The sequence below is a fragment of the Falco naumanni genome, chromosome W (genome assembly GCF_017639655.2).
Source record: "Falco naumanni isolate bFalNau1 chromosome W, bFalNau1.pat, whole genome shotgun sequence".
Classification (NCBI taxonomy): Eukaryota; Metazoa; Chordata; class Aves; order Falconiformes; family Falconidae; genus Falco; species Falco naumanni.
This window is the reverse complement of record NC_054079.1, coordinates 15583570-15594252: the sequence shown is the minus strand read 5'-3', so window position 1 is coordinate 15594252 and position 10683 is coordinate 15583570. Positions and strand designations below refer to the sequence as shown.

Below are 10683 nucleotides of genomic sequence, written 5' to 3'. Positions count from 1 at the left end.
CTACTCTTTTGCAGAGAGCAACGGGATATCAATATCTTCTTGGCAGCAGCAGGTAGTCTTCAGGGGAATTTTGCTGTTATCCTGTCAATAATTTCCAAGGTCTAAAGAGTTAGTTATCTCTTAAATATATTTCCACCTGTTTGGTTGTTGTGCCCATTTCCAGGCGAATCTTATAGTACACTGTCTTAAAACTCTATACCAGTCTTTCATATACTTCTCAAAGTTCAGGTACTGACAGTTCCCATCCACGAAATAATTTAGGAATTTCCGCTTGATCCTCTGGTCCCCTGGTACGTATCAAATCATTGTGACATTTCATACAGTAAGGTTGTCTCTTAATATAAACACAGGACCAATCTCTATTACAATTTAGACATTGGCAAACAACCCAACATAAATGTCCGGAAGTAGGGTGTTTTAAGTTGGGTATTCCCTGGAGATCTCCTATTCTGGGTGATTCGGGTATCTCTGTCTCTGTGTTGTTTTGCAGTCAGCCAACAATGTTGAGACAGCACAGTCCCAATAACGTCCTTCACACCACCCCGTGGCTCAACATTGCTGCTCCATGGGTGGCATAGATAGAGATAGAGAAAAGATTCTGCCAACTATACAAACGAGGTTAACAATCTTTATCTAAGCATTAAACCCATTTACCATTATCAATAAACAATAACAGGCAATAACTAAAAATGACTAACAATAACTATAAATCCCTAACAAACGTTAGCTAACAATTCAAAACTCAAACATGTCATAAGCTAATTTCAAAACATTATCATAACAGGATTACATAACAAAGCAAAATAAAACATTTCTTAGCATATATAAGGTTTGTTTGTGGGGGTTAAGAATCAAGAGCCAAGAGGTGGGCATTTAAAAGGGTAAAACTTCATGCCCCTTTAAGGTTAGGCTGCACATGCATTTACATTGTGCAGTTTTGGTCAGGGCATTAGCCTGAATCTTGACCAGGAGGGTCACGGACCAATTTGTTTGTCTCGCCACAAACAATCCTTATCATTTTGGAAAAGATGGGAGCAGGAGACAACACACTTTGTATGGTTTTGCTGTTCAGCCTTCGTCTCATCGTGACTACAGTAACCATCAGTATGTGTTTTTGTGAGTGTTTTTGGTCGCACCGGTACAGAAGAGTGCGATCTCTTCCTCACAATCTTCCCCAAGTAGTGGAACCCATGGGATACCAAGCAGAGTGCGAGAGACTGTTATATAAACAAAAGAAAACTGTTGATCTCCAGCAAAGTTACCACGTGACTTGTTATTTGTTTCTGTTCATCTTCGTTACCTCGTGAAGAAAAATACCAAGGACCAGACACGGACTATCATGGAGGGAACAGATGGAGTTACCACCCCGACTTTATTCAGGACTGTGCTGGACTCACGAGTGAAGAAGCCTGTTTTCCACGTCACATGAGACTTTGCTGGACTGTTATTCTGTTATTCAACTTCTAGTTCATGTTTGTTAATAAATTGTTATTTGTTGTTTGCTAGTTGTCAAATGATTAATTGAATTTACTTTGCATCCAACACACGGTTTTCAAAATAAATCAAAAGGGTTGGGTAATACTTATATTAATAACCTACAAAAACCAAAACCTAAAACAATACTTATAGCTATATGTTTCACTTAGGTAATAATAAAAATCAATATTATTTAAATGAACTATAAACACTATAGTTCCTTAACACATTCCTTTTTTTTTTTTTTTTTTTTTTTTTCCATGTGTCACTATCATGGCTAGACTATAGGGTTTTCGCATGCACGGTCTTTCCAGATTTTTTCAACACATTCTGTGGGGCTTTAAAATTGCGCATGCGCATGTTCAAAGGCATACACAGATCATTCGTGTGATAAAAAATGGCTACTGCATGTCCAGATGAAGTCCCAGACCCATTTTCCGAGCTTACCACTCCAGTAAGTCTGTTAATGGTAACATTTATGGCACTATGGTCAAACGATAGGTCCCTGTTTTCAATGTAAGGTTTTCTCACCACCAGACCGCCCTGTCACCTGCCAGGGAAGAAGGGTCTGGAGTGCACATTTCCCCCTCTGAACATTCTGTAAGGTGAGTGTTCTGAACATTCTGTAAGGTGAGTGTTCTCAAAACGTTTAACCTATATGGTTCATTAGAAAGGGGATCAAAACTTTTTTTTTTTTTTCCTTTTGTTGTTTAGGCAGAGGGTGCATTTTTCTGTCGTCACACGTCAAGAACTTATGGTGGAGGTGGAAAAGTATAAAAGGTGTTACCATATCCTTGCCTATGCATTCCTGGCGGTTGTTTTTGCTGCTATTTTATTTTTATTCTTACTCAGCCTACATTGTTATCTGAATTGTTAAGAGTAAGAGTCAATTGTTCCCAAATTCTTGTTGGCTATTAAATTGTTATTGTGTGTACATTTTGGCGTACTACTCTAATTTGTTTAACGCCATCAGGTGAAACCATAGTAGCAAATTGCATGTTAGTTATAACGTGTTGAATTAATCTTATAAAACATGGAACAGCACATGGCAAAAACAATAAGGTGGCTAATCCACATAACAAATAAAATAAAATTTGTTTTACCCAGGGGCTCCCGAGTAGCCAGGAAAACAAGTCAATATTCCAGTCTTTCCAAGTTCGGACGGGAACATGGGCTAACTTCCCTATCTCTGATGTGATTTGTTTAACTACCTCACCATTGTCATCAATTTTCAAACAACAATTGGAAACATTTAATTTACCACAAACACCTCCTTCTTTGGCTAGCAGGTAATCGAGAACCATCCTGTGTTGATAAATTGCATTTCACATTTGAGTTGCTTGGTCTTCCAGTAAGTCAAGAGCTTTAGCTGTTTTGGTTAGTAATAATTTCCAAGACAGCCTGTAGCCGAATGATACAATTCAGATTGTAGATAGGTTCTCAAGCACCGCTAATGAGTTCATTAGGATTCCAAGTTGCAGGTCCATAATACTGTATAATACGTTGGGGTGTCCATTCATTTCCCCCAGGATTGGCTACTTCCACTTGTCATAGAAGTATCAATGGACCGTCGATGTTGATTCAGGTCATCATATACCTTAACTCCCAAATTGTTTCCCTTTTGGTCTGGTAATAAAAAAAAAAAAGAAGGGGCATATAAAGCCTACATAACATGTCCCACTTCAATTACTTGGTAATTTTCGATATGCATAATGACCACAAATCCAATAGTGACCTTTTAAAGCCCAAATTCCATTTGCAAATGGTCCTTTCCCTTTCTGTTTTAGGTTGGAATTACACAGAGTCTCAAAATAGGTGGTGTTTTTTCAAACCCAAAGGGTGTTTAATGTGACTGTTTGATTTTACTCCATTAATCCAAAGATTACATTTCCATGCTCCTATTCGACTGATATAGTTGCATTAATGGTGACTGTTTGGCCAACTATACCACTTATGGCACAAGTTACAAAATTAGCTTCCCCCAATTTCACGATCCCTGTGAGATTGGTTCTAGACCAAAAGCTATCAAATTGTTTTTTATGCCAAGTTTCATTGACCCATGCCCACCTTGATTGTCGAGGGATGAGATTTTCATCATTGGTGTTATAATACAAACACCATAACATGTCACCTTCGACAGAATGGGAGGAGGAGCAATCATAAGTTGAACAATTAATGGGTTGACACCCAGGGATGATACAGTGATCCCCATATTTAAATGTCCAATTACATATACTATGACCCACAAAAACTCCATTGCTATCATTACGATTAAGACAATACTCTCCTTTTCCCGGAAACTGATTTTCCATGGATCCATTTCTTCATTCCAATTTAGTGAATTATTGCCAATTGTGTATCACTTAGATCACTTACAAGCCATCATGGGGATATCGGTTTTGACATCCATGGCCAGTCCCTGAATCCTAAAGGACTCCCACATACCCAAAAGTTTGTCAAATTGGAAGCATTGGCCACGTTTTGGCCTAACGTTATAAATCCATTTTGCCACCTCTTTTCGAGGAGGGGGGTACAGGAGTTTCCTTTAGTATTAAGGGTGGCGATAACGATCAACAAAACACTGTCTGCGATAGTATGTCACACATCCTATAAATATTAGCAAAGTAATCACCACAAAAATTAATTAAGCCTCTCTCTTCCCAAATTTTTCCAAAAGTATGTACCACCCCAAAGGCATACTTTGAATCTGTATAAATAGTTCCAATTTTATTTTTTTAAGAGTTTTAATGCTCTTAACATAGCATATAACTCACACGCTTGTGCGGACCAAGCTTTACTTAATGGTCCTGATTCTTTTATCTTAAAAGTATACCCATCCACAGTAGCTTATCCTGATTTTCATTGTCCTTCAACCACTCGTGAGGAGCCATCCACAAATATTTTTTCTCCTTTGTCTAATTCATCTTCTTCTAAGTCCTCCCTTATTTTAGTCTGCAAATTTATTAGTTGGAGGCAGTCATGTGTCAAATCTTCTTTAGGTTCTCCGTATAAAAATTGGGCAGGATTCTGAATAGAAGTGGCTTCCATTTCTAGCCTAGGGGAGTTAATTAAAATTCCCTCATATTTTAGCAATCGACTATCTGTAAGCCACTTATCAGCCCGTTGTTATAATACTCCTCGAATGTTATGGGGAGTGTATACTTTTAGTTCACCTCCTAAGGTGACTTTTCCAACTTCTACCAATAATGCAGTGGCCACTCTTGCTTGCAAGCAGGTGGGCCACCTGCAGCTTACAGGATCCAGTATTTTAGAATAATATCCTACAGGCTTTCTCTGTCCTGCCCATCCTTGGGTCAGAACCCCATAAGCTGTCCTGTTATCCACTTTGATAAAAAGTTGAAAGTGTTTACGGATATTGGATAAACTGAGGACAGGTGCTTCTACCAGATCTCTTTTTATATTTTCCCAACGATTCTCATCTTCAAGGGATCATTTTACCAACATGTTTTTAGTTAATTTTTCGTACAAGAATTTTACTTTACTGCTGTGATTTTCTATCCACTGTCGACAATACCCTAATAATCCAAATAGCTGTCTTATCTGTCTTCTATTAGTGGGCGCTGTTAGAGACAAAATTCCTTTTACTCTTTTGGGATCTAATTTCTTGTATCCCTTTGTGAGCCAATGTCCCAAATATTTTACCTCTTCTTCAGTAAACTGTAATTTGGACTTAGAAACCTTTAAATCCTTGAGGCCTAAAAAGTTCAATAATTTGATGCTCTCATTTCTGACTCCTTCTTGAGTTTTTTCAGGGATCAATAAATCATCCATGTATTGTATTAGAATTAGTCCCTGACTTAATTCATAAGATTCCAGTAACTGTTCCAGAGCTTGTCCAAACAAGTTCAGAGACTCTGAATCCCTGGGGCAAAACGGTCCACCGTAATTGTTGTTTTCTATGGGTCTTGGGGTTCTCCCACTCGAAAGCAAAATAGTCCCTACATTTGTCTTCTAAGGGACAAGCCCAAAAAGCATCTTTTAGATCTATAACACTATACCATTTATAATCTGGACTTAACTGATTAAGTATAGTGTGTGGGTTAGCCACCACAGGGAACTGGGTAATGGTTCATTCATTTACAGCTCTCAGATCTTGTACTAAACAATAAGACCCATCCGGCTTCTTTACGGGCAATATGGGAGTACTGTGGGTAGACATACAGGGTTCCAAAAGCCCTTGGGCCAAAAGTCTCTCAATTACTGGCTGCACCCCTTCTCTCCCCTCTCTAGATATGGGATACTCTTTTATCCTAATTGGCTGGTCTGGGTCTTTTATGGAGACCGTGATTGGTTTGATATTTAATTTTCCCACCGACCCTGGGCTATACCAAGTTTCTGGATTAATCTTGGCTTCATCTTCCGCGGTTAATAAGCATAATCTTATTTTTAATTCCTCTTGATCTACTTCCAAATTGATTCCTAATTCCACCATAAGGTCTTGTCCCAAAAGGTTATATTCAGCTTCTGGGACCAATAAAAATGTTCCCACTTCATATTTATTTGGAGCTTCTATTGTTACATTCCTTATCAGGGGCACTTTGAAAGGTTCCCCCTTTGCACCAATTACTTGGAGTTCTCTAATCCTCTGAATTATCATATCCCGGAGATCTACCATATTATTTCTATGTACGGGGTCTTGATTGTTCCAATTGGGCTGCTGTAAGGGCCATTTTACATCTCCAGCAGGACTATGCTGATGCCTCTGGTTCTGATGCCTCTGGTCCCAATGCCTCATGCCTGCCGTTCTCATTGTTCCTCGTTCTTCGTTTGTGAACAAGATCCTTAAAATAGACTCCATCTCGTCCCAAGTATAAATGTTAGGCCCAAGGAATTGATCAAAACATTCTGCTACCCCTAATGAGTTCTCTAACAAGTGTCCCATTTCTTTCTTAAATTCCCTCACATCCCCGGAGCTGAGGGGTACAGATACAAATCCGATTCCGGGTTGTGGTCCCCCCATAGCAGTCTCCCTTAATGGATACAATAGATTTTCCTCCCTCCTTTCTCTAGTTTGACTTCTAGACATTCTTCGATTAGGAGGGGCCTCTTCCTGAGATTGGGGGGGTGCTGTTGGAAGAAGATCATGCTCAGGACCTTGTGGTAGAGGAGGAGGGGGAATATAGGGTGGGGGAGAAGCTGGAGGTTCGTCTACCTCCCGCCTTTTCTTTCTATCATTTTTCTTTTCTTTTAATAGGAACAAATTAGCTGTCTGGGCTGTGCCTAGGATCCATAAAAAGGCATACTCGTTCTCCTCCTTATTAAATGGTCGTTTGTTGTTAACATATATATTTAATTGTTGACATATCCAATCCTCAAAAGATCCATACATTGGCCAATATAAATCTTTTCTTATTTGTTTTTCTCCCCATACTTCCATACAATAATGGACCATTTTCTCCTTGGACTTCCCCTTTCGAGAAGGGGAAGTACCCCAATATTGGATCATTAGGCCTAACGGGCTATCTTGGGGTATATCGGGGAGCCCACCCCCACCCCGTATCTCCTGCATGGAACCAAAAGCATTACTCTTTTTCTGTCCCATCTTCTGAGAGTGCCTTATTTCACTCAAAATTCACTCACTTCCCTCTGTTTGTGGCCCACGCCCTCGCGGACAATGGGAACCGCACTATTAGGAGGTCCACACTCACTTTGCCCGGTGGACTAAGCCCAGTGAACATCTCACTCACTCGCACTCCGGGTACCCAATCCCCGACCGAACGGAACTGCAATATACTCACTCACTACTGAGTCTTCGTCCGGCTCTTCGTGCACAAAAATTACGGGGAACTGCAGTATCTCCTTTCTCTTTCTTTTTGCTTTCCTATCTCAATTCGGAAAATCCAGTTGAGCTAAGTCGGAATATCCTCTGGGACCATCCGAAGATGGGGTGCCCTCCCAGAGTTGAATTCCAAGTTGGCTGTCTGGATCCGAGTCACGGCACCAAATTTGTTATAGTTGAATTTAAACAAATCGAGTCTGAAATGGATTCACTAAATATTTATTAAGGTAGGAAAGCAAAAGCAGCACTGGGCGGCCAGGGAGTCGCAGCTCCACCAAGGGCTCGCAAATTCAAGCAAGCTGAGCAGCTCTTTTTATCTTCACTGAGGTCGCTTCTGACATCTTCGGTACGCCTCTCTGCTTCTTCTGTTATCGTGGTTTCTTGTCAAACAGGACGTTCCCAATTTTGGTGTAGCAAGATAACATTGTGGACATGTCTCTTCTTGTTAAATAGGAAGTTCTCAAGACCCCCACAATGGGTTCGTTCCTCTTGCTTAACTTGTTTGATCAGCAAATTACCTTTAGTTACTTATTACAGGGTCATGATTTCGGGATTCACCAGCAGCATCATTGGGGATTCACATCCGGGAATTAATTTTCTTTCATGTATCATTTGTAAGCAGGCTGCTTTGTGTACACTTTCTTACAACTGATCAGCTGTGCCAGTGATTGCCAGGGAATCCCCTCTGTCCAAAGGGTTAAATCCTCCAGCCCAATAAGCAGCTCGATGGGTTAGGGACCATGGGGCACGTTTATTTCTTGTTGTTAAGAAAACTCCGTGACTTCGATAGCCACCAGCTTCCTTTAAACTTAATTGAATTTGGTCCCCCCCAGTTAGGGATACGCTCCACACATACTCTGTTTTGGATTCTTTAGGAAGGCGCCCATACTCTCTTTTCAGTTTGACTAGCTCAGAGGCAGTATATGGTATCTCTTTGGTTGTAATGTGAAGATAATCATCGTCCTCATTCAGATAAGTATATTCTGTTATAATTAAGGGTTTTACTTGAGGGTTTTCTACAAAACGTTTTCTCTCCTCCTCCAACTCCTTCTGAGGGTATCTTGGGTTAATACCCTTTTCCTCTACTTCCAGCTCTATTTCACTCAGGGCTTCAGTGTCTTTAGAGCATTCTGCCTTCAGAGTGGTTTTTAACAAGCGGTTTTCTTCCCTTTCTTTCTCTAATTGTTGTTCTAAGTCATAATTCATTTTTTGCAGAACTTTCACCAAATTTTCAAGGGATTCTATAATTTTGTTTCCATTGCTGCAGGAGCGGGCTGGAAACTAGGACCATGCGTGGCAATCAGTTAGCTGAGGGGAATGTGCTCGAGCTTGTCTAGACAACAATTAACATGATGAGACATGTTTACAGAGCACAGGGGAGTGGGAGACGGATGGCGCCAAGGAAAGGTAACACCTTGCTGTTAATTGATGGTAGTTAACCACCAATCAGGGATTGCCTAGTATGCAATGCTTAGCTTCAAGAACCAATCTGTTTAAAACGCGCAGCTTCTGAAAGTGTGTATAAAAACTCATGCTTCTGTACAATAAATTGACATTTGCTTGCATCAAGCTGCTTCCCGTCTCTTCATTTGCTGCAAATTGGTGACCCCGACGTGATGTGTTTAAGGATCTGATGTGAAGGGCTCTCGAATCGCCTATCTGAGCAACATGCAGCGAATCCCACAGAACTTTGAATGATCTGCTGAAAGGAAGCAGGAGCCGGCCTGAAATCCCTCCGGAGTTGAGAGGTGAGCTGTGGGAAATCCGTAATGGGGAATCAGGCTTTGTCCCCAGAAAGAGACGTATATGGACTCATGAAGGGTCTTCTAGTCAGATCCGGGAGTCCGTGCCTCAGTCTCCTCAAACGGTGACCCCTATGGTGGTGTTCCGAAGCCTTGGAAGAATAAGGACGGAAAAAAGACAGCTCGTGGAAGAGGGCTGTGTTCCGGAGGAGATGGCTTGGCTGAACGATCGTCTTGCTGTCTGGACCAGGCGGACAACCTAAACCCCGAGGATAACACCTGTATTCATCGAGACAGGTGAGCAGCCAAGAAACTTTAGAGACTTTGAAGCTGTAAATTCCACCAACAGCGCGACTCTTTTCAGCACACCGTCAGCGATGGCGATTCCGTCCACACCTCCTCTGCCCCCAAAGCATCTGTCACTGATTGCAGCGACCCTCACAACACAGGACCAAGCACGGGAACAGGACAACTTGGACAATGATTCCATTGACACTGATAAACCTTTTGATCCAGGTCCTATAGATCTGGAAAAGGAGCTAGACCTTTCCCCCACACACCCCCCCCCCCTTGTCTCTCCTGATGCATTGATTGTATTTTTGGGGAGAGTTAAAGGGAGTCTGAGGGATTGGTGGCAGGAATGCAAGTGGGAAACACTTAAGTGATGGGTTTTGGGAGTCGCTATGGCATGTTCAGTATTTTGTCAGACAAATCAACCTCCAGAGTGGAAGCCTGTGCAATACAAGGCTGTTAAAGAGTTAAGCAAAGCAGTGCGAGAAGGGAGGATTCATAATACATTTGCTATGTCCCTTCTTGAAGTGATGGCAGAGCCTTATACACTCACACTGCATGATTGGAAGTTATTGCTTTGTATGGTACTGATACAGTATATGATCTGGTTATTTGATTTTTGTGAGCTATGTGTAGTGGCCTTGATTGAAAACCTTAATCAGGGAATTGCTGTTAACTATGAGCAGTTGGCTGGAGAAAATAACTGTGCCGATTCTGTGACTCAGGCAAGGTATCCCAGGGACAACTGTTTGCAAATGAATGAGATGGCTATTAAGGCAGTCCAAATGCGGGAGTCTTGCCACAGTCTTGCAGGGTCCTAGAGAGTCACTAACTTTAATACTAACTTGATTGATTGGCTTCAGAATATTTTGCAACAAGTCGAACATCAGGAAGCTCAAGGGTTGCTTTTAAAACAACTAGCTGTGATAATGCCAATGAAAATTGTAAATGGGCAACTTTCACAATCGCAACCCCAACATGTGTCAAATGATTGTAATGCAGAACTCACAGCAGACTAACTCTCAGGCTGAGCTCTGGAATGCAGCATAACACATTTTTGCTTCTCTAATCTCTTCTGTAAGAATAGTACATGCTCTTAACTTGCTTAGTAAATTAGGCTGCTAGCTTGCTAAACAAAGTAATACTACAAATACTATTCTTTTTTTTTTTTTTCTGGCTTTTTAACAGATGTTGATTCTGTCCATCATATGTTGCTACAGAACCGAGTTGCTATTGATTTTTAATATTAGCACAGGGACACAAGTGTGAAGACTTTGATAGGATGTGTTACGTGAATCTGAGTGACCACTGTGAATTAATTTACAAAAGTATACAAAACTTAAAAGCCTTAAAACAAAGATCTGCAACAGAGCC

At 41.0% G+C, this 10683-nt stretch overlaps 1 long non-coding RNA gene across 1 annotated transcript; it reads left to right on the top strand.

The window, feature by feature from the left end:
- Positions 1-7194: 7194 nt before the first annotated feature.
- LOC121080643 lies at positions 7195-7982 on the top strand. Its single transcript, XR_005825457.1, has 3 exons — positions 7195-7622; positions 7730-7814; positions 7972-7982. It is a non-coding gene; the product is annotated as an uncharacterized LOC121080643 (long non-coding RNA).
- Positions 7983-10683: the final 2701 nt, after the last annotated feature.